This window comes from Cicer arietinum, chromosome 3 (assembly GCF_000331145.2).
Source record: "Cicer arietinum cultivar CDC Frontier isolate Library 1 chromosome 3, Cicar.CDCFrontier_v2.0, whole genome shotgun sequence".
NCBI lineage: Eukaryota > Viridiplantae > Streptophyta > Magnoliopsida > Fabales > Fabaceae > Cicer > Cicer arietinum.
Window position 1 is genome coordinate 45,509,951 of NC_021162.2, and position 7,753 is coordinate 45,517,703.

Here is a 7,753-nt window from a genome sequence, read left to right on the forward strand (position 1 = left end):
AAAAAAAAAAACATAAAATAAAATAAAATCAAAAATTTTATTGCAGAGCAAAAAATTTCAATTCAGTAAATAAATTAAATTCAATAGTGATATGGCAATCCACGGCAACGGCGCCAAAAACTTGATTGCGTTTCAGCAAGTGTACTGAATCGTTGCAAGTAATAATAAAACGGTAGTACCGAGTGTCGAACTCAAGGATTGCGTTTTACTATCGAATTATATTTAATTACTAAAATTGAACAAAAAAATTCCAAATTGATTGAAATAATATTTGAATTTAACAACAGTAATAAAATTGATCCTTTATAATGAGAAAAATATCAGGGATGAGTTTCACTTCGAATCCAGCTTTGGAGTCTAATTTGATCCTAGTTATTGAATTCCTTTATTGAATTATTACCGAATTCTCTTTATTATTATTGCCCTAATGTCTTAGTGACAGAACCTTTAATTCCAAAGTAACCCCTAATTCCTTAGTAGATTTATGATTAGAATTAAGCATTATCGTATAGAAATTCTATTGTAAATTATTGCTTTGCAACTAATTTAATTGGTTTCATGACCTGCATCTATCCCTAGACTACAAATTCATGAATTTCTCATCTCAAGCATTTGTAAAGTCCACTTCCGTTTCAAAATACAAATCGTAGAACATTTTAATGTTGATCAAGCAATAAAAAGCATTAAGCACAGAGATGAGAAAAATAATTCAATAAACTCATTCATATAACTAGAAATCAAATCAGAAAAATAAGGGTTTCATCTGGTTACACTCATCCCTAACAAATAGGGTTTAGTTACTCATGACAGAGATACAAAAGATAAGGATTAAAGAAGAATTACAAGAATGATTCATGGATGATTCTTGATAAAACTGCTTCAATGGCGTTAGAAACGGCCGTCTTTGAGTTTCTATGCTAGGGCACAAGTCTCCCAAGTTCCCAAGAGTCAAAAAGATCCTAAAACAGTAAAAATCTGTGTCTTTATGGTTTCTAGTGCGCGTCGCGCGCCCCAGCCGCGCAGGGCGCGCTCCAGGCGCACAGCATCTGCTGTCTGATGTATTTTGCATTTTTCTCATCTTTTGTGTCTGAATTTGGTCCCGGTATCTTCATGAAAGTTGTAGATATGGATCTTAGCTTTCATTATCACTTGGAGGGACACTAAGTGGACATCTAGAACTCCAGATATGGCTGAAATACTCCACATATATCATGTTGATTCTTCACAAAAATTCAGCACTGCACTAAAACAAAACGCAATGTAAAACTACGACAAATTCCTACTTAATCAACGAAATAAAAACAAAAAACATTTTATTAAATCAAAGAACAAAAATCAACAAAATGTATCAAATAAATCCTTAATTTAACTGATGATTGAGGATAAATAAGAATAAAACAGTGGGAAAATATGCATATGATGAAGAGTCATCACATGTATAACAGTTTACAAAATGAATACTTAGTGTTAGTTGAAAGTTTTAACATCCTCCAATTTGAATGTGATACCTTGAAAAAGGAAATTCGTGATTTGAAAGATAAAATTCCCAGTTCATCAAAGATAGATAAATGCAACTCTTTGAAATATGAAGAAGCTTTTTACGAATTTCTAGCCAATGACATAGATAGAAGGAAACAAACTTATATGATAGATGGAGTTAGCATAAATGACAAACGATGAATTGGTTTTAAGAAAAAGAAGAAAAAAATTTAGCTAATTTTAGAGAATAATAGCAAATACTATTCATTCTGTTATAAAAAAGGTAATGATAAAAAAATGTCCTACGTTGAAAACATGAAAAGAAAAAAAATGTCTTTCAAAACAAACAACACATGACCCAAATATATTTGAGTACCTAAAGGTATAATTATTTATATTGCACTGATGTCGAATATGAAATTCAAATCAGATGCTCGTTGTGAGACATCTACAAAATGGAAATAATTTAAAAATTCATTTTCTGTAAAACGTGAAATACAAGAAAAGGGGCCGGGTTTGAATTGTATTTTATTATAAAAACCATTTATAAATAAAACTAAAAACCAACGTAATGAAAATAGAGCACATAAACAGAATAACACATAAATTTATTCTAGTTCACCACCTACACATAAACTACGTCAATTCCCTTCAACCTAAAGAATTTAATCCACTAATTCACCACTAAATCACACTTCCGTTGAACACCAACTAGTCAAAATGATTGTGTTCAAGTCTTCTCAACCTTCTAGCTTAGTACAACCAAGCTATTGAGGGATGCCGCCACTACTAGGCTAGGATACAAAAGAATAAGTTTAGGCTTTTTCATAACAATCTCTCACAAGAGCGTGTTTACAAAGTTGCATTCTCAGAAATATTTCTCTAACACTAGCGAAAACAAAAATTAAGATCAAGAATGCATAAAAGACTTTCATTATGCTTATTATCGTGCTTTGCAAGTAAGGATTGCACATCCTTTTATAGAGATCTTTAGGGTTTATGGTCGATATTCTAATTACAAGAAATCAGCATGTCTAACACAATTTTGTATCAAACCTTATGATATGCATTCACCATTAATAACTTGACAAAATGAATCATTGTAATTGATTCGCCACTAAAAACTTGTCAAAATAAATCCTTGTAATTGGTACGAAGAGAAAAGGACCTTAAGATATGATTGACATAGTGTATCTCATAGACCTTCTAACAAATAACTAGTTCAAGGTATTTATCAAAGAATGCGCAAAAACTTTGTCTTCTTTGGAGCATTGACTATCATCATAATATTGTCTTCCATAAGAGTGTTAACTTTCATTAGAGTATACATTATTAACTAGAGTCAGACAATCAGATGCTTGATGCGATTATCAGAGACATAAAATCACTTGCTTGTCAAGGTTATCAGAGGCAGATGATCAGATGCTTTTTGTAGTCATCAAATGCAGAAGAATTAGAGCATTGCTTATATTATCTAGAAATTTCAGTGATACGTTTCAGAGCGTGTTCACCAGACTTAACATAAGGAATTAGTATCAGAGTCTTGGTGTTCCTTTATCTTAGTCTAATCATTAGTACAGAGTATTGGTGTTCCTTTATCTTAGTCTAATCATTAGAGGATATAATGTAAGATTCTATAAAATGCACTTGATCTGGGAACTACACACTTTATCAGAACATTAGTTTTTTAAATTGTTCCCACAAAATTATTTTGCTATCATCAAAATATGTAAGGGTCATAGTTCTTCAAACCAACTTGGTTCTAGCATTTTTTCCTAAAAATGTTGTGACACGTTGTTTTGGTTGGTCCAACAAGGCGACCTATGTAAGTGGTTAAAAATATGGACTCGTCAATGTTGGTGACTACTCTATATGGACATGGGTTAAATTCCTTACCCACAAGGATGAGTAATATGAAGTTCTTTATACTTTCTGCAAACAACTACAAAATGAGAAAAGTTAGTGTATGAGAACCATTTGTAGTGATCATGGTGTAGAATTTGAAAATAAATCTTTTGAAAACTTTTGTGAAGAAAATATTATATTTCATGATTTTTAATGTTGTACAAAAGAAAGAGAAATATCTTCAATAGATGGCCAAAACCGCGATACACGAAACAAATGTGGCTAAGCACTTTTGTGAAGAAGCAATTAATACATCATGTTTTGACCAAAATAAAATCTATATCAGTCCTACTCTAAATAAAACTTCTTATGAATATTGGAATAGTAGAAAACCCAATATTTCATAGTGTCATTAATTTGGATGGAACTATTATATGTTAGAAATACTAAGGACAACCTAGGCAAGTTTGATTCAAAATTTCAAAAATGTATCTTTTTAAGATACTCTGAGTAAAGTATATAACTCGAAACGTTGAATGTTATAGAATCAATACATGATAGGTTCAATGACAAAGATTTGAATGTTAAAGCTTTTGTCGATTTGAAAATCATGGATAAACTAGATGATACTCCCATTGGAAAGCAACAAAAAAATACATGCTTAAACCTCATTGATGAAGTAGATGACAAAATTTGTGATAATGCCTCTAGTAGTATAAGTCATCTCATACCAAAGGAAGGACGGAAATACAAATCATCACAATTAATCAATTTAATCATTTGTGATGTTGGAGATAGAATCAAAACGAGATCATTATTCACAAATGAGTCTTTTCTTCCATCTTTTTATTTTGAGATTGAACCAACCTCCGTTGACTAAGCATTGTCAAACAAAGGATGGAACATTGCAATGAAAGAAGAACTCATTCGTTATAAACAAAGGATGGATAATGCCTCTAGTAGTATAAGTCATCTCATACCAAAGGAAGGACGGAAATACAAATCATCACACTTAATCAATTTAATCATTTGTGATGTTGGAGATAGAATCAAAACGAGATCATTATTCACAAATGAGTCTTTTCTTGCATTTTTTTTAGATTGAACCAACCTCCGTTGACTAAGCATTGTCAAACAAAGGATGGAACACTGCAATGAAAGAAGAACTCATTCGTTATAAAGAAATGACGTATGAATTTGGTACCAAAACCAGAAGGAAAACTTCCGCTTAGAAGCTAGTGGATTTTCCAAAACAAGGTAGATGAAGATGCAAAAGTGGTAAGAAATAAATGCAAACTTGTGGCACAATGACATAGCCATTATGAATGTATTGGTTATACTGAAACATTTACTCCTGTAACTAGACTAGAAGCTATTAGAATTTTTCTATTTTTTAATGCAAATGATAACATGACTTTATATTAAATGGATGTAAAAAGTGCATTTTAAATTGGTTTTATAAATGAAAAAGTTTATGTTAAGCAACCACCAAAAATTAAGGATACTTAATTCTTAAAACATGTTTTTAAACTAAAAAACTCCTTATACTGCCAGCGAAAACTTTTTGACAAGTATATCAAATTGTTTAATAACAGTAATAAGAAGACCATGTTCACAGGAGCTGCGTTTAATTTAGTTACGTAACAAAGTGAGTAACACTCAAGTGATTAAAAAGCTTATAATTGGTTGTTTGAGTACAAACTAAACAAAATTAACAACATAGAAATTATGAGAAAAATAATTAGGCATTCAAATCACCTCCTTTTCCCTACGTCATTATTGATTCAATAATTTAACAATCTAATTTATTTGATTACATCAAATTAACAAACTAGACTAAGACCAAATAATTGGTTCAAAATACCTTTTTTTATAAAAACGAATCCTAATTTCTTAGATAATTAGACTTGTTACTTCAAACATGTACGGACATTAATTTATTAGACACATATTAATAGTTTGTATTCCTATAAAAGTATTGAAATATGAACATATATTTTGGTTCTAGATATTATAGCCTATTTTAGTGATCAAGCACAGAAAAATATTAAGAACAAAAATATATGAATAATCAAATACTTTATAATTAACTAAATAGTAAATAAAAATTAAAAGGTTTAAATATATTTTTGGTCCTTGTCAATAAAACCTTTTTTTATTTTTCTCCTCGTAATTTTTTTTTGTTTACATTCATGTAATATAAAAAAAATTAGCCTTTAACGTTAAGTGAACGTTACAAAAACGTTAATTGACAAAGGAAAACAATTTTTGGTCCGTGTAAATATAATAGTTTTCAGTTTTAGTTCCTGAAAAATATTTTTTTGAATTGCATCCTTGCAATATTAAAAAGATTTATTTTTTGTCCTTAACGTCTCTAATGAAATGCAATAATTTGTATAGTTATTTTTATAAGATACTTCCAAAACTATATAATTAATTTTTTTTAGTTACCTTAATTTGTATAGTTATTTGTATAGTTATCTAATAACTTGTTGTGGAAAGAATAGTTCAAAGTGTTTGGTAAAGTTTTTATTTTATTTTATTTACCTTCGTGATTAGTTTGTAAGTAGAAATCGAGAAATATTAGTAATAGATATGAAATCTTTGACTTTTTTCTCAATGCTATTTAATATTTATTAACTCATTAATCGAATTATTTATGTAGAACAAGTGTTCAGTAAAATCACTTAATCAACTAATTTAAAAATATAAAATAACATACAAATTGATCTTTATTAATAATAAACTTATGCCAAGTAATGTTTAAAATATTTTCACTTCAATAATTTAAAATTTATTAATCTTCTAATTTATTTATTTATTATTATTAAATTAATTTTCATTTTCTGTTTAATCTTCTATTTTAAAATTTATTATTATTAATCTTCTGTTTTAAAATAATTTAAAATTTATTAACATTCACAAACAACATCGAGGTCCATGATTTTAACTCGAAACATGGTATCCAATCAAATAATATTGTTATTTGTCAGTTGATTTAAGTTTTATAGATAACTTATTTTCAAATATATTCAGCATATATATATATATATATATATTAATTCTAGTAAGTTTAATGATATAGTTCATAAAAAAACAAATTTACAACAATAAACATATAATATAATATAATAGTATAATTAAAATAAAATGAATATAATATTAACTACAATTATATTAATATAAAATAATGATTAAAATAAATCTATCACCTAATATATATTTTATTTATTTTAACTTATAATGAACAAAACCTAAAGCTTAAAAGCAGATTTTAGTTAAAATTATAAAGATAAATTAAAAGAAAAAAATAATTAACTATAAATTTTTGGAAGTATCTTATAAAATTAACTATACAAATTATTGCATTTCATCAGAGACGTTAAGGACAAAAAATAATTTTTTTGAATATTGCAGGGATGAAATTCAAAAAATAATTTTAGATTACAGAAATGTAAACAAAAAAAAAAAGGATACATTTACAGGTACTTAACATTAAGGACCAAAAATAATTTATTTTTTAATTACAGAAATGTAAACAAAAAAAAAAAATTGCAAAGACCAAAATAAAAAAGGTACATTTACAGAGACCAAAAACATATTTAAACCAAATTAAAACTACAGAGATTCAACGAGGTTCATTTTTTCCATAATCAATTAATAAATTAGCTACTCATAATATTTATTAAAAAATACATAAAAAAACATAAAATTTTATATAATGTGTAGTTATCTCATCCCTTGCATCTAAAAGTTTGAACCTTATTTTTGCTTTACTTTTCTCGACAAGGGCTCTCCATTCAATTGTTTTCAATCCTACTAATAATTGTGCATAGACTTTACGCAAACAATCAACACTAGATTATGGCATGCGCGCTGCGCGGATATTAATTAATTAATTTTATAAGTTTTATAAGTAATATTTCATGTATTATAAATATAGTTATTTTATAATATTACTCTATTGATTTTTAATTATTGAATATGATTAGGAAAATTAAAATGAAGGAAAATCATGTTTATCACAATTATCTAATTTAATTTTTAAAATATTTTGTAAAATTCGTAAGATAACTTATTATATAGGATAATTGTTTGACTCATTGTACTTTGATTGTTAATTTATTTTTCAACATATAATGGTATTTGTATTTATTTGACGAAATAAAATGTAAAATACAAACCCAAAAATAAGATGTAAAAATTTATAAATATGATTTACTATTTAATATTTTTTATTTTAAAAAAATGTTAACGTTGAATTATATTGTAGCGTAGTCTAAATTTATTTGTTTTATTACTATGATATTTTAATTGCGAGCATGAGAAGTTGTTATAAAAAAAATTTGAAAATATTTCATCAAAAGTTTGTAAAAAAAAAAAAGTTGTTGTGGCATCGAAGTCTTTTTTAAATATATATAATAGATGA